Source organism: Chiloscyllium plagiosum, unplaced genomic scaffold, assembly GCF_037043375.1.
Source record: "Chiloscyllium plagiosum isolate Xiang-an unplaced genomic scaffold, Cpla_swu_hap1 HiC_scaffold_43, whole genome shotgun sequence".
NCBI lineage: Eukaryota > Metazoa > Chordata > Chondrichthyes > Orectolobiformes > Hemiscylliidae > Chiloscyllium > Chiloscyllium plagiosum.
Window position 1 is genome coordinate 10,151,229 of NW_028270181.1, and position 22,190 is coordinate 10,173,418.

At 44.7% G+C, this 22,190-nt stretch overlaps 1 protein-coding gene across 1 annotated transcript in view; it reads right to left on the bottom strand.

Annotated features, from left to right (window-relative positions):
- ndst2a (N-deacetylase/N-sulfotransferase (heparan glucosaminyl) 2a) overlaps window positions 1-22,190 on the bottom strand; it is a 111,737-nt gene that overhangs the window by 87,683 nt on the left and 1,864 nt on the right. The window lies entirely within an intron of this gene.

Consider the following 22,190-nt stretch of genomic DNA (forward strand, 5'->3'; position numbering starts at 1 on the left):
CCCTACCCTCCCCCTCACTGTTTTGATCACACAGCACTGCCCTTTGATGTAAAGGGTAGTGTTTGTCACTGGCCACCCGGGTGTTTTCCTGTCTTCCTGGTGGTGGAATTTGAATAAAGATTCGTGCACTTTGTGTCTTTCACTGTAAAAAAAAATAGGGATTCACACAGCACTGCCCTTTGATGTGAAGGCCAGTGTTTGTCACTGGTCACCCGGGTGTTTTCCTGTCTTCCTGGTGGTGGAAATTGAATAAAGATTCGTGCACTTTGTGTCTTTCACTGTGTCTCACAAAAAAAAGAGAAAAAAGATAAACAGCAGTGCACTCCCTCCAACTCTATTTTGATTTAGTCCCTACCCTCCCCTTCACTGTTTTGATCATACAGCACTGTCCTTTGATGTAAAGGGCAGTGTTTGTCACTGGCCACCCGGGTGTTTTCCTACCTTCCTGGTGGTGGAATTTGAATAAAGATTGGTGCACTTTGTGTCTTTCACTGTGTCTCACTCCTGCACACACACACCATGGGTGCTGGGGAAAAAAAATAATAAGCACTACCGCACTTAGGTGGTAGTGTGGGGGTTAATTAAAAGAAAAAAAAAAGAAACAAAAAGAGAAAAAAAAATAAACAGCAGTGCACTCCCTCCAACTCTATTTTGATTTAGTCCCTACCCTCCCCTTCACTGTTTTGATCATACAGCACTGCCCTTTGATGTAAAGGGCAGTGTTTGTCACTGGCCACTCGGGTGTTTTCCTATCTTCCTGGTGGTGGAATTTGAATAAAGATTCATGTCTTTCACTGTGTCTCACACCTGCACACACACACCATGGGTGCTGGGGAAAAAATAAGCACTACCGCACTTAGGTGGTAGTGTGGGGGTTAATATAAAAAAGAGAGAGAAAAAAATAAACAGAAGATCTCCCTCCAACTCTATTTTGATTTAAAGAAAAAAAATATAAACAGCAGTGTATTTGAGGTTTGTCCTCATCTCCTTGTAAACTGGTTGAACGGTAGGGTTTGGGGCCTAGCTTTGCTGCTCCTCTCCCTTGTAAAATTACTGTCTCTTGTGTACATGTTTTTTGTAAACTGTTTTGTAATTTGTTTAATAAAATAAAAAAAAATAAACAGCAGTGTCAGAGGTTCTGCTCACTCAGAGCTGGCTCTGATGGAGCTGGGTCAGTGTCAGGGATTCTTCACGTGTAAATAAAGGGAGATTTGGTGATGGGATACTGGCCTCTGTGCAATTATTTCAAGATGGAAAGTGGCATTCCAAACACAAACAGATCAACTGCGATCGTCTTGAATGGTGCATCATGCTCACAGGGCTGAATCTGTATGTTTGGAGCCCTGTTTGAAGGAGGAACTGCAGGCCATTTTCCTCAAATACCACCAAAATATCCCACTAGACCTGTCCTTGATACACACCCATCAACTTTCTCCCTCCACTGTCTCCACAGAAGCACAGGCTCACTGATCTACAGAGTTTAAATTTGGCCTGCTAAAGAGGGAGACTATTTGAAACAGAGATTAAATATTTGATGGATGACTTTGATCAAAGTCATTCTCCAGGTCGATATCTTTAGTACAAAGCGTGCTCAAGGCAAAACAATTATAATCGTGTACCTTACAGGAAGGGACTTGGTGAAACGTCTGCGCCTTCTTTCAGAAGGGCAATGTCTTGGGACTCCTCAGACATTGTTTAGGAAGCATCCGAGAGATGTTCAAACTCTTATCCCCCAGCCTGTGAGCAGACTGCTGGTTGTCTCACTGCCTCTGGAGTAACAGGCAAGGAAAGGTTGGACCCCAGACGTATGCATTTGAGCTCAGAAGAGCAAAAGGTGCCTCGAGATTGAGACATGCAGGATTCAGAGGTGGCCTTGACAGGGCGAATGTGAGTGAAAATGATGTGCCATCTTGTGGGACAATCTAGAATTCAGAGTCAAAACGTGTGGTGCTGGAAAAGCACAGCAGGTTAGGCAGCATCCGAGGAGCAGGAGAGTCAATGCTTTGGGCAAAAGCCCTTCATCAGCAATCTGGAACTCAGGGTCACTGCTGAAAGATCAGCAGCTGTCCACTTAAAAGAGCATTGGTGTTCACCCAACCCTCAGGGTTGGCAGATTTTATTGAGGGTTGGCTGTCAATGAGGATACAATCGGATCAGCCGTGACCTTATTAAATGGTAGTGCGGACTACCTGAGTCGAATAGCGTTCTCTAGCTCTATGCTCAGTGTCATGGCCACCATCACGGAGACTTGCATCTGGGTTCGAGATTTTATTCAGTGAAATTCATAATGTGAAGTGTGGTGTATTTTGAACCCTTGCTCAAAGAACATTAGCCTGGGTTTCTGGGTTAATAATCCACTGACATTACCATTAAAACAGCATCTCCTCTTAAAGCCTCCAGCTTAGCCTCTGAGGCACATGGCGGGATACATTTGCAAGGCACTTGGCCAATGCTCCCCAAGGCCACCTGGGAGGTCAAATGTCAACCGACAGTGCAGCTTACCACCTGCTGACCCTACCTCACACCTACCCGTGCTGAAACGGCTGGTCTCATACAATCACAGCCACCCACCATCCCTCAGGGTGAGATGCTAGAGGCCAGCATCACTGTAACTCCGCGAGGTCCTTAGCTATTCAGGAGGAGAAGCAGACTGGCAGAGATTCAATTCAAAATTCATCACTCCTCCAATGACACCAACTAGGGATCACAAATCACCAGCAGAACACTTGTATCAGCACAAAGAACAGCTTGTTATGGCAAATCAATAATAGATCAATTCCTGGGAGAAGACAGAGAGACTGCAAGTGAGAGAGCGAGCGAGAGACAGCAAGGGACAGTGGGAGTGAACGAGGAAGAGAGCACAAGACTGAGCACGCACAAGAGAGTAAGAGACAAAGCACACGAGAGACAGAGCACACGACAGAGAGCGCGTGCGAGAGAAATAATGTGTGAGGGAAACAGCGTGCGAGAGAGAGCAAGGGAAACAACGAGAGAGAGAGAGAGAGAAAGCACACACGTTAGAGAGAGCACAAGAGAAACAATGTGCAAAAGAAACAGCATGCGTTCAAGAGAGAGTGGGTGAGTGCATTTGAGAGAGAGAGAGAGAGAGAAAGCACACCCCTCAGATTCGAGAGAGAGAGAGAGAGAGAGCACGTGTGACAGAGAGCAGGCGCAAGACAGAGTGTGAGTGATCAAAAGAGAGAGAGAGGCATGAAATGCTATAAAGTCTATGGAGTTCTCGTTGAAACAGTCAAAACTAAATCTTGAGAGGACTTGAACATAAATGCTGAGAATCTAAATAAAAGAAGAACTGCAGATGCTGAAAATCTGAAACAAAAACAGAAATTGCTTAAGAAACTTAGCAGGTCTGGCAGCGTCATTGGAAAGAGTTAACGTTTCGGATCCAGTGATCCTTCTTCAGAATAGATGCTAAGAGACAGTTTCCTCTAGCTAGAGGATCTAGATCTAGGGGTCTCCCCTTCATGATAAGGGGTCAGGACTGAGATGGGGAGAAAGTTCTGAACTCAGAAAATTAGGAATCGTTGGCAATCGTCGAGCCCAGTCCGCGAGATCGTTTTGGAGTTTTGTACAGAGAGATAAGGGGAAAAAAAACATTGGAATTGTTGGTGATGTTCTCGCCATGATTTTAATAAAGGGGCCGTGGAGCCTGTGTGCGCTCCTGCTTAGGATGCTCTTAGTTTCTTAAACCATCACTCTTGTTGGGCTGGGAGATGAAGCCAGTATGAATGGCAATGAAGCAATCTTTGTGAAAGACTGCTAGGAAAGATCATGCCCACAAGAGCCAGGGACGGTCACCAGCAATGGTAATTCTTTTTGCACAACCGTCTCCGAATACCAGACTAAAACAAAGGTTAAAAATTGCCGAGGTCCCATCCTGTTAATGATTTGCAAAGTCAGCACAGCTATTTCTGGAAATCCCTTGTACCACTGGAAGAAATAAAAAAGATTGCAGCATACAATGAAAATACCAAAAAGTTTATGTCCTCTCCTGGGGTCAGCAGTTGAATCAACACTGGTTAGGAAATGCCCCTTCTGTTTCAGCACTAATGAAGGCGAGTACTTGCATCCACTGAAACACTATCTCAGCAGAAGCAAAACATGATGAAAACCACGCTTATTAAGCCCATGAGCAGGTTTGAGGAATTACGTAGAAATATTTCGAGACTGGTCACGTCACAAAATACTTTGGCAACTACTGATTTTAACGAGCGTCTGAATGGCGAAGTGCCTATTAACCTGCAGTAAGCATCCTCCATTGCAGTCTACAGCTGAAAACTTGAGATTTGGTGCTTTCTTGTAAACAAGGTTCAATTATTCAATGAAGGTGAATGAAATGATCATCAGGAAAGAGATGAAGGGACCTCTTCCACACATTCCAGGGCAGGGTGACCTTTGGAATATCAGAGACAGGACTTCATGTCGAGGTTGTACAGGACATTAGTGAGGTCTCTTCTGGAATACTGTGTCCAGTTCTGGTCGGCCTGTTACAGGAAGGATATTATTAAACTAGAAAGAGTTCAGAAAAGATTTACCACAATGTTGCCAGGAAGGGAGTTTGAGTTATATAATTAAAAAAAAAGGCTGGGACTTCTTTCACTGGAGCTTAGGAAGTTGAGGGGTGACCTTACAGAGGTTTATAAAATCATGAAGGGCACAGATCAGGGGAATAAGCAAAGGTCTTTTCCCTAAGATGAGGTGAGTTAAAAACTAGAGGGCATATTTTTAAGCTAAGAGGAGACAGATTTTAAAAGGATATGAGGAGCAATGCTTGTTACATAGAGAGTGGGTCACATGTGGAATGAACTGCCAGTGGCAGTGCTGGATGCAGGTACAGTAACAATGGTTAAAAGACACTTGGATAAGTACATGATTAGGAAAGGTTTGGAGGGATATGGGTCAGGAGCAGGCAGGTGGGACTCGTTTATGTTAGGTTTATGGTTTGCATGGACTAGTTGGACCGAAGGGTCTGTTTCTGAGCTGTATGACTGTGACCAGGATTGCAGAGAATGAGGGAATTCAGAGCTGTGGTGAGACTGTGAGGAACTGACGGAGGATATCGAGAGGAACTGAATGGAGATCTTCAAAAATACCTTGAGCCCAGGATGCATTGTCTTGCTACTGAAAGGGTGACACACTTTATCTCCAACAGCACCAAAAGGTTCGATAGAACATAAAACATAGAACAATACAGCGCAGAACAAGCCCTTCGGCCCTCGATGTTGCGCCGACCTGTGAACTATTCTCAGCTCGTCCCCCTACACTATCCCAAAATCATCCACGTTAAATACATTCAGGACAAAGCAGCTCTGCGGGGAAGACAGTGATGGAGAGACAATGTTACTAGACTAGTAATCCAAAGGCTCAGGCAAATATCTCAGGAACATGGGTTCAAACCTCAACGTGGCAGGTGGTGAAACATTTACAAGGATTTTGCCAGAGTTGGGAGGATTTGAGCTATAGGGAGATGCTGAATAGGTTGGGGCTGTTTTCCCTGGAGCATCGCAGGCTGAGGGGTGACCTTATAGAGGTTTATAAAATCATGGAGGGGCATGGATAGGCTAAATAGACAAGGTCTTTTCTCTGGGGTGGGGGAGTCCAGAACTAGAGGGCATAGGTTTAGGGTGAGGGGGAAAGATATAAAAGGGACCTAAGGGGCAACTTTTTCACGCAGAGGATGGTGCGTGAATGGAATGAGCTGCCAGAGGAAGTGCTGGAAGCTGATACAATTACAGTATTTAAAAGGCATCTGAATAGATATATGAATAGGAAGGATTTACAGAGATATGGGCCAAGTGATGGCAAATGGGACTAGATTAGGTTAGGATATCCGGTCAGCATGGACGAGTTGGACCGAAGGGTCTGTTTCCATGCTGTATATCTCTATGACACTATATACTCAATTAATAAATGTAGAACATTTATACAATGGTGACCATAAAAAAACTATCACTGATTGCCCCAAAGGAAATCCCTCATGCTGTTTAGGAAAGGGACTCTGCTATCCTTACCCAAACTCATGCGATGATATAATGGCTTTAAGAGGTGTATTTTGTCCTTGCCTTTTTTAATGTAAAGAGCTTGGGACAAAGGTGGAGCAGTCTGCTTTAAGCCAATGAAGTAAACAGCTGGTCAGGCCTTGGGTTTTTTATATAAAAGTTGGAACAGTAAAAGCAGCCTGAATGAGTGGGGTCAAGCTCTCACAGAACCAGGATTTTTGTCTTAGCTTTCATTAGCTGTTGGGGTAGTGAAAGCCAGTTACATCTCACTCTCTGTTACAACTAAAAGCTGAGATTCTCTTCCTGCTGCCAGAATTCCATGTGAGACAATCTACTTTACTGAATTTGTCTTTGCCGAGGGTATGTTTATGGGATGTTACTGTATTGGAAATTAATTTTATTTTAAGTATTTTGATAGAGTTAAGCCAATTCATTTCTTTTTGTTTTGACTGTATTTTAGCATTAGTGTGCAGGAAGTGTGTTTTGCTTCAAGCCTGATTGTTTGACCAATTGAGTTGTATCTGGAACCCAATACCTGGCACTTGCATTTATAATAAGAAAAAGTTACAGTCTAGGCTACCTCCTCAACATGTTTTCAGGGGATTTGGTCTGGTCCATAATGCACATCACCCCAGACACATGGCAATGTGATTAACTCTTGACCGACTTCTGAAAGGGTGTAGAAAGCATCTCAGTCGAAGGCCAATTCCAGATGAACAATAAATGCTTTGCCAGTGACGTCCACATCAAATGGAAGAATAACAAAAGTCCTGCTTGATTAGCACATTAGCCAAGTTAAATATGGACTCAGGAGAACACAGCAGCTGCAGTGGGCATTATCCAAAAGACGACTTGCAGCAACTCAGCACAGCGCTAACCGTCTGCAAAGGCATACCCAGCCTGTAGATGGGAGCGTTACTGCGTACAAGTTCCCCTTCTAACCACACATCATCTCACCTTGGAGATCCCACCCTTCACCGTCAGTGAATTGAAATTCTGGAATTCCCCATCCAACAGCATCATGGGAGTATTGCCCATCATCATGCTCTCAAGGACAATGTGGCGGCACGGTGGCTCAGTGGTTAGCACTGTGGCCTCACAGCCTTAGGGTCCCAGGTTTGATTCCAGCCTCAGGTGACTGTCTGTGTGGAGTTTGCACATTCTCCCCATGTCTGTGTGGGTTTCCTCCGGGTGCTCTCAGAACCAGGTTTGACCTTCATAAGGTTTCCCTCTCTGTAGCTGTTACTTGGTCTGTTGGGTCTTGCTCATAACCTTTCACAGGATGTGGCCATCACCAGCAGGGCCAGCACTTGTTGCCCATCCCTATTTGCAGGGAAACGGCTTGCGAATGGCATTTCAGAGAACAATTAAGAGTCAGCCACACTGCAGTCAGCTCAGTGGTTGGCATTGCTGCCTCACAGCATCAGGAACACAGGTTCGATTCCAGCCTTGGACAACTGTCTACGCGGAGTTTGCACATTCTCCCTGTGTATGTGTGGATTTCCTCTGGTGCTCCAGTTTCCTCCCACAGTACAAAGATGTGCAGGTCAGATGAATTGGCAACGATACATTGCCTATAGTGTTCAGGGATGTGTTGGTTAAGTGCATTAATCAGGGGTAAATGTAGAGCAATAGGTTTGGGGAACGGGTCTGGGTGGGTTACTCTTAAGAGGGTCATGTGGACTTGTTGGGCCGAAGGGCCTGTTTCCACATTGTAGGGATTCTGTAAAAAAAAAAGACTTTGAGATAGCCATGGGAAATACAGGGTCACATGGATAGGGTAGAGGGATGGTTCTGGTTGGGAAGCTGTTTGTAGGGTCATTGTGGGCTGAATGGCCTGCTTCCATACTGTCAGGATTCTATGAATTGGGAATAGGCAATAAATGCCAGGCTTGGCAGGGAATGTGCCACAAAGGATTGAAAAGTAAATCTCTCTGGAACACCTCCCTTAGGCGATTCTCCTCCACAACAAATCGTTTAACTCACATTGACATCGCTAATGTTCCAGTTCAAGCCCCTCCCTTGGGCAGTGTGTTTGAGAAACAACGCGGTTGTCAAGGAAACTATTCTGGTTTTTGCCACTGCCTGCCACTGCATCATGTTAAGATGCCATTGATGGACCAGAGAGGGTCTGACAGCAGACATTAACCACATTGGTAACCATGAGTAATTATCAAAATGTCTCCCCACCCATCTGGCTAAGTGGGAACTATTTCCACCATCTGTGGACCAAGCTTTAGATCTTATTTTTCACGGCGTGTTCTTGTATTTTCCCCAGTCTGAGAACTGAGGTAATCCTTCAGTTATTAACTGAGTTACAAACGTAGAAAATGGATTTCAAGCCAGAAAATTACATATAGGGCACCAAATGCACTGAAAGTCCATACCCCCAAACTAACACTCCAAATATGGGATGTCTTAACTATCAGAAAAATACTGAATAGCTTTGTATTCTAGGCCTGCTCATCCAGGTCTTCCTCATTGTATCTCTGAGGTTCCTAGCACTACAAATATCAGCCAATCAGAGGCCTGTTGCTCCAAATGTGCCCAAACTATGTGGTGTGAATGTATTTTTTAAAAGTAATTTTATGTAATGTTTGAACGTAAAAATGATAGTAATGCAAAGAAATGTTTGAAACATATCCACTGTCTGCAATCGTCTTCCCCATCTCGTTACCACGGTGATGTTGAACATAAGGGTCCCAACACCTTAAAAATCCAATTTGTGTTGCCAGCTCTCCCTGACTCCCCAGAAATGAAAGGTTAATCATTAGCAAGTGAATCTGAGGAAAGCAAATCACAGAGGCATTGAAAGATGATCCCCCCCCCCCCACCTTTGTCTTTCAGTGCCATTGTTTAAATGCTTTATTGGAGATCAGAGGCAAATAAACAGGTTGTTTGGTTACCTGCTGTAACCTCCATGAATTTGTATTACCAGAGATAACAACTGGGGTGAACAGGAGTTATATATACATAAAAAATAGAGAGAGAGAGAGCGCGTGCGAGAGAGAGAGAGAGAGAGAGAGAGAGAGAAGGGGGGGGGAAAGAGAGGGGGGAGACAGACAGGGAACGAGACAGAGACAGGGAGCGAGACAGAGAGAGAGACAGAGAGCGAGGGAGAGTGAGAGACAGAGAGCAAGGGAGAGTGAGAGGACAGAGTGTGAGAGAGAGAGAGAGAGAAGGGGGGGGAGACAGACAGGGAACGAGACAGGGAGCGAGACAGGGAGCGAGACAGGGAGCGAGACAGGGAGCGAGACAGGGAGCGAGACAGGGAGCGAGACAGGGAGCGAGACAGGGAGCGAGGGAGAGTGAGAGGACAGAGTGTGAGAGAGAGAGAGAAGGGGGGGAAGAGAGGGGGAGACAGACAGGGAACGAGACAGAGACAGGGAGCGAGACAGAGAGAGAGAGAGACACAGAGAGCGAGGGAGAGTGAGAGAGACAGAGTGAGAGAGAGAGAGAGAGAGAGAGTCAGAGAGAGACAGAGAGACGGAGAGAGAGAGTGAGAGAGAGAAAGGAACGACAGCTGCTCAAATTTAATTACTCCCTTCCAAATAGAACACAGTACGAGAATACTTTGGAGGAATATGGACCAAGGGCAGGCAAAAGCGATTACTTTAATTTGGTGTCATCTTCAGCACAACATTGTGGGCTGAAGGGTCTGTTCCTGTCCTATACTGTTCTATGTCCCAACAATGTTTACAACAAATCCCACATCAACATTAATCACTCCTCCACCTTCTCAAACAACAAGGCAACATTCACATAACTTACTGTAAACAATGTTCCAACAAAGTCCCAGCCAGCCCAGGCAGACAAAGTCAATAAAATCAATGGCTGCCATTTGCTGTTCCCTTCTCGGGTAAAACTACATCTGGTTTCACTGAACTGAACGTGCCACAAGGAACTGGGAGCTAATCTCAAAGCTATGGACATTATCAATTCAGGCAGGAACCTGTCAGTTTTGAGAAGGTGTGTTACTTTGGCTCTGTCATAGATCACAGCTATCGAAAAGACTGATGGCAAGATGACATTGTGGTCAAATCCAAGGGGTCTCATGGTGCAGGGGGTCATGACCCCTTCTGGAACACACTACATGGGAGGGTGGAAGAGACAAGAAACCTGACCACCTTTAAAAAATACGGGAATGAGCACTCAAAACCTCACCACAGTCTTGGCTGTGTGCCAAGTACTAGAAAGTGGGATTAGTGTAGGTGGGTTAGCACAGACTCAATAGGCCAAATAGCCTCTTCTGTGCTGTGGACTTTAAGAATCTGATGTCTGGACAGAATGGCCCAGCTCAGAGTCCCAGCTCAGGAAGGGTTGACTTAACATGTCCAAATAGGATGATTAAAAATAAAGTATTAAATGAAGAGGAGGGAGTTGGAGTTCGGTGCAGACTCAATGTTCAAGTGGGCTACTCCTAACTTCTTCAAACTTTTTAAAAAAGAATTAAAATTAGGTTTTATTGTCATGTACTCGAGTACAGAAGTACAGGTCATCCTGCTATAATGAGTGTTCCATCAACGCAAATTTGAGATTGATGAATCGGGGACGAGGTTTCTAAAGCGTGAACGTTAAAACGTGTGTTGGCTGTAACACGATTGCATCGCCAATACTCTTTAAGTGTTACTTGTATCGTGTGATTCTTGTGTAGCGCAGGGTCGCACAGGACCATGACTATCGCGCTTTGAAGAACTGAGAGTACACAGGAGGACAGTGCAAGTTTACGATGTTGCCATTCCCATCTCAGGTACAAAGACACCTATCGACAAAGTAGAAAAATAAAGAACCAGAGTTTAAAGTTAAACATTACAGTCTTTCTTCGTATCGAGTTAAAAAACAAAGTTAACAGGTTCACTAGTCTTCCTTAAGTGTTTAGCTATAAGACCATAAGACATAGAAGCGGAAGTAAGGCCATTCGGCCCATCGAGTCCACTCCGCCATTCAATCATGGCTGATGGGCATTTCAACTCCACTTACCCGCATTCTCCCCGTAGCCCTTAATTCCTTGTGACATCAAGAATTTATCAATCTCTGCCTTGAAGACATTTAGCGTCCCAGCCTCCACTGCACTCCGCGGCAATGAGTTCCACAGGCCCACCACTCTCTGGCTGAAGAAATGTCTCCGCATTTCTGTTCTGAATTTACCCCCTCTAATTCTAAGGCTGTGTCCACGGGTCCTAGTCTGCTCGCCTAACGGAAACAATTTCCTAGCGTCCACCCTCTCCAAGCCATGTATTATCTTGTAAGTTTCTATTAGATCTCCCCTTAATCTTCTAAACTCCAATGAATACAATCCCATATGTTCCTCATATGTTAGACCTACCATTCCAGGGATCATCCGTGTGAATCTCCACTGGACATGCTCCAGTGCCAGTATGTCCTTCCTGAGGTGTGGGGACCAAAACTGGACACAGTACTCCAAATGGGGCCTAACCAGAGCTTTATAAAGTCTCAGTAGCACAACAGTGCTTTTATATTCCAATCCTCTTGAGATAATTGACAACATTGCATTCACTTTCTTAATCACGGACTCAACCTGCATGTTTACCTTTAGAAAATCCTCAACTAGCACTCCCAGATCCCTCTGTACTTTGGCTTTACAAATTTTCTCACCGTTTAGAAAGTAATCCATGCTTCTATTCTTTTTTCCCAAAGTGCAAGACCTCGTATTTGCTTACATTGAATTCCAGCCATTTCCTGGACCACTCTCCCAAACTGTCTAGATCCTTCTGCAGCCTCCCCACTTCCTCAGTACTACCTGCCTGTCCACCTAACTTTGTATCATCGGCAAACTTCGCTAGAATGCCCCCAGTCCCTTCATCCAGATCATTAATATATAATGTGAGCTGCTGCGGCCCTAACACTGAACCCTGCGGGACACCGCTTGTCACCGGCTGCCATTCCGAAAAAGAACCTTTTATCCCAACTCTCTGCCTTCTGTCAGACAGCCAATCCTCAATCCATACCAGTAGCTCACCTCGAACACCATGGGCCCCCGCCTTACTCAGCAGCCTCCCGTGTGGCACCTTATCAAAGGCCTTTTGGAAGTCTAGATAGACTACATCCACTGGGTTTCCTTGGTCTAACCTACTTATCACCTCTTCAAAGAACTCCAACAGGTTTGTCAGGCACGACCTCCCCTTACTAAATCCATGTTGACTTGTTCTAATCCGACCCTGCTCTTCCAAGAATTTAGAAACCTCATCCTTAATGATGGATTCTAGAATTTTACCAACAACCGAGGTTAGGCTAATTGGTCTATAATTTTCCATCTTTTGTCTTGATCCTTTCTTGAACAAGGGGGTTACAACAGCGATCTTCCAATCATCTGGGACTTTCCCCGACTCCAGTGACTTTTGAAAGATCTCAACCAACGCCTCCGCTATTTCCTCAGCCACCTCCCTCAGAACTCTAGGATGTAGCCCATCGGGGCCAGGAGATTTATCAATTTTAAGACCTTTTAGCTTTTCTAGCACTTTCTCTTTTGTAATGGCAACCATACTCAACTCAGCCCCCTGACTCCCTTTAATTGTTGGGATATTACTCATGTCTTCCACTGTGAAGACTGATGCAAAGTACTTATTAAGTTCTCCTGCTATTTCCTTATCTCCCATCACTAGGCTTCCAGCATCAGTTTGAAGTGGCCCAATGTCTACTCTTGCCTGTCGTTTGTTTCTTATGTATTGAAAGAAACTTTTACTATCATTTCTAATATTACTGGCTAGCCTACCTTCATATTTGATCGTCTCCTTCCTTATTTCTCTCTTTGTTATCCTCTGTTTTTGTAGCCTTCCTAATCTTCTGATTTCCCAGTGCTCTTGGCCACTTTATAGGCTCTCTCTTTTTCTTTGATAGATTTCCTGACTTCCTTTGTCAGCCATGGCTGTCTAATCCCTCCCCGGATAATCTTTCTCTTCTTGGGGATGAACCTCTGTACAGTGTCCTCAATTTTACCCACAGACTCCTGCTATTTTTGCTCTACTGTTTTCCCTGCTAGGTTCTGCTTCCAGTCTATTTTCGTCAGTCTATGCTGGATTTCCACTCCCTACAAGGGCTCGATCCCCTTCACTTTGGCTCATTCTTTGACAGAACATGGGCTGCCTGCTCTTACTGCTCACACAGATACCTAGTCCCTCGCCCACCGCTGCATTGGGTTCAATCCCAGTGTTGGGCTCGACCTTCGACCGCCAAAGTTGGCTTCACAAGTGTGTACACTGTCCCTCTGCAAATTCTTGGCGTTAATTTGAAACAACGTTTATTCACTGTCTCCGACATTGTAATAATATCCTCAGGCAAAGGATATATGCTCATCTGCAAATGGTCAGAACTTGACCTTTGCTGGGTTCACAATTGTACAATTTCTTCCGCAGCGTCAGGATGTCAGAAAGTGGTTTACTGCCAACTCAATCATCAAACCTGTGGTATTGTAGGAAACATGCTGAACAATTTGTTCACAACGAGCTCCCACTGGCAGTACACAGGGCTCGTGGATTTCTGAGGAGGAATCTTTGGCATTGCAACAAAAATGAAAGTCAGAGCAGAAGTTGACCAACTGCATGTTTCTCTAATCCTGGTGCAAGCTTTATGTGTGGGATCAGGACCCAATTAACAGGGGATCTGGGGTTATACGGGGTCTGTAATGCCCTGCCGGTGGGCTGGGGGCTGGATGTCAGGCCACAATCAGAGGCCCTGGTGGACTATGCAAACTGACAGAGGATTATGCCAATAGGGCGAGACAAAGGTTAGGCTGGAGACTCCTTTGAACTGAGCTGTACATTTCATGCAATCAATATTAATTCCATATTGACTCCATTTTTGCCAAAACAGTTCCATAAAAGGATATTTCACCTACATGTTGGTTTTGCCAAGGAACTGAAGATGACTCAGAAACCATTTGAGCTTTGTGATACTGAAACTTGCTTTCACTACTATAGCCTTTGGTCAATGCAGTCGAATAACAGAAAGCCATGAATCATAGATGGGAAGCATTTCTTAGCTCGTTAGTCTTCAACCAATTTTGTGAGAATAGAGGTAATTCAGAACACCAGGTCAACCCCACTGTCGAAGCAGAGCTCCTTACAGAATGCCAATTGTTCTGGCACAAGAATTCCACATCTGACTAAAACAGTTAAGAAAAGGGAAACCAAAGCTTCACCTTTGTGACCACTTCCAAAAATTCCAGGAAACAACAAGTCCCACAAATGGAATATATCCTTTAATAAATAAAATACATACATCCATCCTCCCAGCCCAATTTCAGTTACATAAGATGCAGCGCCCCCAACGCTACAAACAAAGATTGAGACTTCCAACTCCTTTCCATGCACAGGGTGACATGGTGACTCAGTGGTTAGCACTGCTGCCTCACAGAGCCAGGGACCCGGGTTCGATTCCACCCTGGGGTGAATGTCTGTTTGGAGTTTGGATATTCTCTCTGTGTCTGGGTGGGTTTCCTCCCACCTTATCCTTGCAACCCTGCACCTCCGATCACTAATCCATCTCGCCTACACATCCCTGGATACCACGGGGCAATTTAGCATGGCCAATCCATCTACGCTGCAGGCCTTTGGACTGTGGGAGGAAACTGGAGTACCTGGAGGAAACTCAAGCAGACACCGGCAGAATGAGTGAGCTCCACACAGACAGTCACCCAAGGTGGGAATCGAACCCAGGTCTCGGGCACTGTGAGACTGCAGTGCTAGCCACTGAGCCACCATGCGTGGGTTTCCTCTAGGTGCTCTGCATTTCCCCCCTCAGTCCAAAGATGTGCAGGTTTGGTGGATTGACCATGGGAAATGCAGGGCCCCAGGGATGGAGCGGGTCTGGGTGGAATGCTCTTCGGAGGTTTTGATGGGCCGAATGCCCTGCCCCCACACTGTAGGGATTCTTTAATTCTATACAATGGTGTAAATGCACAGCGGCTTACCAAAATTGATAACATGTACAGAGCAGAAAATAGGCCGTTCTGACCTGTATTTATACTCCATACGCATCTCCCTCACCCACCCCACCCCACCTCACTTCCTCTCACCTAAAAGCATGCCCTTTCTCCCTCACATGAATCTCAAGGCTTCCCTTAAATGCATCTGCGATGTTCTCAAGCTCTCTCCCACAGGGAGAACTCAACAATCTGATGACATCCTCAAGGTTAATCAGGTGACAGGGAGGCTAAATGCCAGCACAGACGAGGTGGGCCAAACGGCATGTATGTTGTGCTGTAAATTTTAGATCAGCCAGCTCAGTGATGGGTTGTTACACATCTCTGGAGCAGGCAGGGCCTCCTGGTTCAGAGGTAGTGACATTGCCGCTGTACTAGAGCTCGCTGTAAATTGCATGTAGTCCTTTGAGCAGCTGAGTTGCTCCTGGTTTTCTTCAGTTGAATATTTATGGGTTTCTTAGATCCGAGTAGTAAGCAATGGCCTAACCAGCGTCTGGGAGCCCGGCATCATCAGTACAAAGCAGAGTGAATATCTAGGCCACTCACCAGTATGGTGCGATACACTCTACAGATGTGAAGGTTAACTGTAAATATAGACAGTTAGGAGGGGATAACTGCTCAACAAAATGGACAGAAATACTAATGAGTGGGTTAGATCAAAGAGTTGAATTCAGGAATTGTTATGAATGTGTAAGGGGTACTGTGTCCTTGAGAGTTGAAGGACTGAGCAAGCACACAGAGTGCTGGAGAATTTACAATGGAACATTTGGTCCAGCCGTTAGCAGTACCTGGGTTGCTATGTGACAAAAAAAAATTCAAATTCAGCCAGTTTAATGCCCAAGATACTAAACTCAATCAAGTTTGAATTTGGTATTTTGACAATATTAACACCAATGAAATGGTCTGATGCTTTGGGGTATTAGACCAGGAAAAATTGAACAGCCAGGCCACCTACATATGCAGACTGGCCGAGAATAGCGCTCTTAAAGGTACCTTTATCTATCAATGACCAGTGAAACAGAAATCCCCAAGAAGAAAAGAAGACAGAGGAAGATACAAAGAGAAGATTTGATAGCTGGCTGGTTTTGAAATGTGGGTTTTATCTAATCAGTAGAAGGGTTGGAGGGGAGAAGGTAACGATAGGTTTAGACAAATGAGTTGTAAATAGTTGTTAATTATTCTGTTAGACTTTTAAAAAATTAAAGCTGTTCATTTTTACTTTAAATAGTGACTTTTGGAATAATTCTCTGCCTCTCGGATTTTAACAGATTACAGCACGGGTTAAATCATTTCTGTGTTGCAGGTTTAAATTAGTGGGGGCAGGGGGGCTTAACTCCATGTTGTAACAGGGATCAAAGGGGTTCCGAGAGAGAGCGAGTGAAAGAGAGCCAGAGCCAGAGAGCGAGAGCTATATCTTAGAAAGAAGACCCTAAAATGAAAGACACTTACTGCAGATTCTGGAGAATCTTAATCAGAAAGCACTGGGAATACTCAGCAGGTCTGACAGCATTTGTGGAGAGAGAAACAGTGTTAACTTTTTTAGTCCATTATAGCTCTCTACGTGACAGGAACCCCATGACAGCTTTATCTCAGGAACACCTGAAGGAGGAGGAACTGAGGATAAAAACAGAAGAGGAAGAAGAAAGATCAGCTGGTGGGTCACTTGGGGTCATGGGCTGAGAGAGGCTTCAAAATAATGCAGGGGAACTACAAGACCGTGCAACCCAGACCCGCTAAAGCAATGGGAAACAATCTGATGATCATTTTGTATGTGTGAGCATGTGTGTGTGCGTGTGTCTGTACGTGCGTGCGCAAAGTCTGTGTATGTGTGCATGTATGCCTGTGTCATGTATGCGTATTTGCATACGTGTGAATGTACATGTGTATACATGCTCATGTTAGTGTGTGCATGTACACGTGCTGGTGTATGTACGTGTGCGTGTGTACATGTGTGTAGTGGGGAGTAGGAGTGGGAATACAATTTGACTCAATTAGCAAAAGTCTGTGCAAGTGGCTTACAAATGGTCAGCACCTTTGCAGTTGCTGCTGAGGTCAATACAGGATTCATTCATGTGTTTATTACTTCATTTCTCAGCGGGAAAGAGCAATTAAACCTCACACAACAAATTTCCACAGCCTTTTTCTTCACCCATTTAAGCCAAATTAGCAATAACTTGAAAAGACAGAAATCCAAGCACAAGTGACAACTACATCAAGAATGTCCTCTGAGCTTTCCTCATGCCTAATTATTGCTGTCAACCCATCTTACTGCAATTCTGGACCAGGTCAACCCTCCAGGCTTGGCACAGTGACAAGGGGCAAAAGTCTCAGGCTGCTGGCCAACTTGGTGTCAGGACAACTCAGCGATGATAAACCTCATTGACATTTGGGCGGCACGGTGGCTCAGTGGTTAGCACTGTGCCTCACAGCGCCAGGGATCTGGGTTCGATTCCCACCTCGGGCAATTGTCTGTGTGGAGTTTGCACATTCTCCCCGTGTCTGCGTGGGTTTCCTCCGGGTGCTCCGGTTTCCTCCCACAGTCCAAAGATGTACAGGTCAGGTGAAATTGACTGTGCCTAATTAATTGTCCATAGTGTTCAGGGTAAACGTAGGGGAATGGGTCTGGGTGGGTTACTCTTTGGAGGGTCGGTGTGGATGTGTTGGGCCGAAGGGCCTGTTTCTACACTGTAGGTTATCTAATCTAATCTAATTTCTCCCTGAAGCAGCCTCCTCCTTTCTCTCAACCCCACGTTCAAACCTCTCCTTCAGAATGACAATATAGGGTCAAAGAAAGTGAGGAGGAAGCATGAGACAAGAGCACGAGAGGGCCGTTTGGCCCCTTCAGTTTACTCCACATTTGCAACCACAAGGTATAGCTGAGGCCAACAGACTGATTTCGGTGTGGAGCACAGACAGACAGACACACACACACACACACACACACACACATATTATATATGCTAAATATATGCATATCTCTAGGTGATACCATCTAGAGATCTCTAGGTGATCTCTAGGTCTGTCTCAGGACCCTTGCTTCACCCATCTCTCTATGTGACACTGAATGCCCATCTCAAAATCCTTACCTTACACACTCCTTTTGTTAATGCTGACTGCTTGTCTTGGGGTCCTCACTGTCTCTTCCTCTAGGCAACACTGACTGCGTGAGGGCCCAATCCTTACCCTCTATTCAATTAAACCCTGCTCCATTGCCCTGAAAGCATCCTGTCCCCAACAGCATCCAAGCATAGTGTGAAGGCTTCCTCGCTATTTAGGTCAAATGGGGATTTTGGAAAGACCTGTCCAACTGCCCTGTTAGAATTAACAATACCCCAGTAATATCTAGGATTCACCAGGAAAGGGAAGTTCCTGTGGACAAAACAATTGCAAGCAGTATCTCCTTTTTTTCCCCACATTTGCTAAACACTTTTGTTAAATGAGTTTAACAAAGAGGAGGAGACAGCATTCGAAAGAAAGAAGAGAATGTGAGGTGAACAAAAGCTCTGTTGAAAGGGAGCAATCAGGAAAGATGGTAGTAAGAGAAATTTTAAAACTGAAGAGAAACTAAGACAGACCAAGGAACAGAGGAGCAGCAGAAAAACTCCTTACTGCTGCAAAGGCTCGAGATTCGGTGGAACTTCCTTTGACACCAGATTTTCACTTCCACTTTCCACATTCTAAGAAATAATACTGCTTCCACTTGAAGTTTCAAGGTGAGCTTGCAAAAGGTTCCCATCCAAACCGATGCTTCCCAGCATCGAAAACAAAAAGTGCTGGAGGTCACAGGGGGTCAGGCAGCATCCAGGAGGGAGATCAAGCTAACACTTCGGGTCAGGATGACTCTTCATCAGAGCTCTGATGCGAAGTGCGGGCAACAATTTATGCAATACCTGTAGTGGGAGGAGGGTGGGTGGGGGAAGAGCGCTGGGGGAGAAAGGCTGCTGATTAAGTGATTGGAACGTGAGAGTGGCACAACAAAGGTGAGTCTGCATGCCAGACTGGGAAGAACAGACAGACTCACTGGCCTGGTGGGAGGGGACGTGGGGGAGGGGATGGGAGAGAGGACATGGGGACAGAGAATATAACAAGTAAAGCTTAAAATAAGGGAACGAATGGGAGTGGGTTCACAATCTGAAGGTGTTGGACTCATTATTAAGGACAGAAGTTTGTAAAGTGCCTAGTCTGCAGAGGAGATGTTGCTTCTCCAGTTTGCCCCCTGCCCCCGATTACTGCATCAATGCTGCCCCCACAGCACTTTACATCAGCTCTGCTGAAGAGTCATCTAGACCCGAAACGTTTACCTTGCTCTCTCTCCACGGACGCTGCCAGACCCACTGCGAGCTCCAGCATTTTTTGTTTTCAGTACTGATGCCAGCATGTTTTTTTCATCGTTCGTTTGTCGGATGTGCGTGTAGCTGGCTAGGCCAGCCTTTCATAGCCATCTCTCATTGCCCAAGGGCAGTTTGGAGTTGACCACATGACTGTAGTCCAGTCAGACCAGACAAGAATGACAGATTTCCTTCCCAAAAAAAGTTAGGTCTTTCCACGTGGTTAGACGGTAACCAATAGGTTAAGCTTCATATCCCAACTTGGTTTTATTGAGTTCACCATCTATTCTGCAGAGCACAATGTTGACAATAATTTTAAATGAGCTATACATTAAAGAATTCTTTGGGAAACCTGCCTACAGGCGGTTACACTGGATCAATGCTTGCCATTTATACGCATCGTCCTAAGTCAATTTTTTTAAAAAAGATTCTAAACAGAAACTTTGTATCAAACAACACTCTTCAAAAGAAATTGGAACATTCATACTATCCATATGCTACTGCATCCTAACCTGTTTCAAATATTTGAGGGGAAAGTGAGGACTGCAGATGCTAGAGATCAGAGCTGAAAATGTGTTGCTGGAAAGGTGCAGCAGGTCAGGCAGCATCCAAGGAGCAGGCGAATCGACGTTTCGGGCATGAGCCCAAAGAAGGGCTCATGCTCGAAACGTCGATTCTCCTGCTCCTTGGATGTCGTCTGACCTGCTGCGCTTTTCCAGCAACACATTTTCAGCTCTGTTTCAAATATTTGCCTTTTAAATACAAACGAGCTTTTGAAAGTGGGACGATGAAGATTGAGGAAGATACTGCACACATATAAAACAAGATGCGCTCTTGGGAAGGACAGGGAGATGGTACTAATTGATTGGCTCATTGGAAGTGACAACAGAGACAGATGGGCCAAATGCCATCCCTTCCATGCTGTATGATTCTAAGATTGGAAGCAACATCTGTTTCTCTGAAAAAATATATCTTCTTCAATTCGAAGTGCTTCACTGACTGCTGTTAGTTCAGACCAAGATGGGATGTTTTAAAAAAAACATTCTATGACAAATGAGAATTGCTTCCAGACAAACGTGAGTTGTGTGTGAGTGTACTGGGAATAAAAGTGGCAGCTACCAGTGTGCGCTCAGTATTTTGAACTGCGTCCACACTTCAGAAAATGCCACTCACACTGGAGGCCATCACAGACAGGTATGTCAGAGCTGTTGTAAATTTTGCATCTCAACCCTCCATAGAGACGACACTATTGTGTGTAACAGATTTCATTCACAATTTTTTAAAAAAGGTCTGCTCCATGATCCAACCCGAACTCCTCGCTCTGCCACAGCTTTGCTTACTTTTCTGGAACCTTGGCCAAGCAAACACAGTGAGCAACAAGAGTAAGCAGACTCATACACAACAAACTTCGAATGACTGAACAACTGAAGATTCTCAGGATACCATCAGCTCCTATAATATCTTATGACTGGCATGTAGGAACCCAAGACCAAACATTTTAAAATTAACTGAAGGCTGCTGATAATCTAAGTTGTGGGTGGCTCTCCTAACCTGCTAAAAGAAAATGTCAAACTTGCCATTTTTTGTAGCAGACCTCTCTGGTCTCTCCTCAATTATTAAGGGGTTAATATTCTTTGGAGGGTATCAAGGAGACAGACAAAAATATTGGCAGGGTGACAAGCTGAATGTTATGTGGACAGATCAGATAAGTTGGGGAGTCCTTAATAAACAGTATTGCAAGTTAACTGTCATGCTATCAATTCCCTTCAATGTTCTGACCATGACATTATGATAAGAAAAGTCATGTAACAGGAAGCCTTCCATATTAAGTCTAAAGATCATAAAAAGTGTACATTAGATGTGATTCTGCCTCCCGCACCACTGCAATTCAAACTTTATCTGCATTCATTAGCTTAAATGCAATACAAATTCTAAAATCCAAGCACATTACTACATTACCATGTAGAAAGAGGCCATTTGGCCTATTGAGTCTGCACCAGACCTCCGAAGAGCATCTCACTCAGATCCAGCACGAACCCTATCCATGTAACCTCATTTCCCATGCCCAATCCACCTAACTTACATGTTCCTGAACACTATGGACAATTTAGCATGGCCAATCCATCTAACCTTCACATCTTTGGACTGTGGGAGGAAACTGGAGCACATGGAGCAAACCCATGCAGACACAGGGAGAATTTGCAAACTCCACACAGACAATTATCTGAGGCTGGAATCGAACCCGGGTCCCCTGGTGCTGTGAGGCAGCAGTACTAACCACTGAGCCACCGTGCCACCCCAAAAGGAAGATAATCCAATCACTCCATATGCAGTGTTTTGCAAAGAATCCCATCTCGATAAACTTGTTTAAAGTGATCATTTAACAATACGACTGGCTTTTAATGATTAAGACTTTCATTTTCAGTACTTAAGCTGAATCTAAAACATGGCCAATGTATAATTCCATATTCCCAAAAACAAGCAACAGTTCGGAATTTCCTACAAAGCACCACGAGAATGGCTCTGCCTAACTGACTGGCTTTGTTCCTTGACCAATACCAAGACAGCAAGAGTACAAATTCCACTTCAGTAGACTAAAAATGTGAAATAAGGACTGCTGATAAAAATGTCACATTTTAAAGGAGATTTTCTCCTTACGTCCCTCAGGGCAACTGAGAAGAAATACCAAAACAACATGCACACTGTGTGAGAGGAGACAGCTGATTAGATGGCAGGTGGACTCGAATCGGAAGAGCCGCTGACATGGAAAATGCATTGGGTAATGACAAATGACAGTTAACTGCCAGACTTTGCTTAAATTATAAAACAGGCGAGTTAACTCTGGTCAGGGCATTACACTGAGTGCTGAATTAATGAATGACTATCACTTTTTTTTTGTTGAAT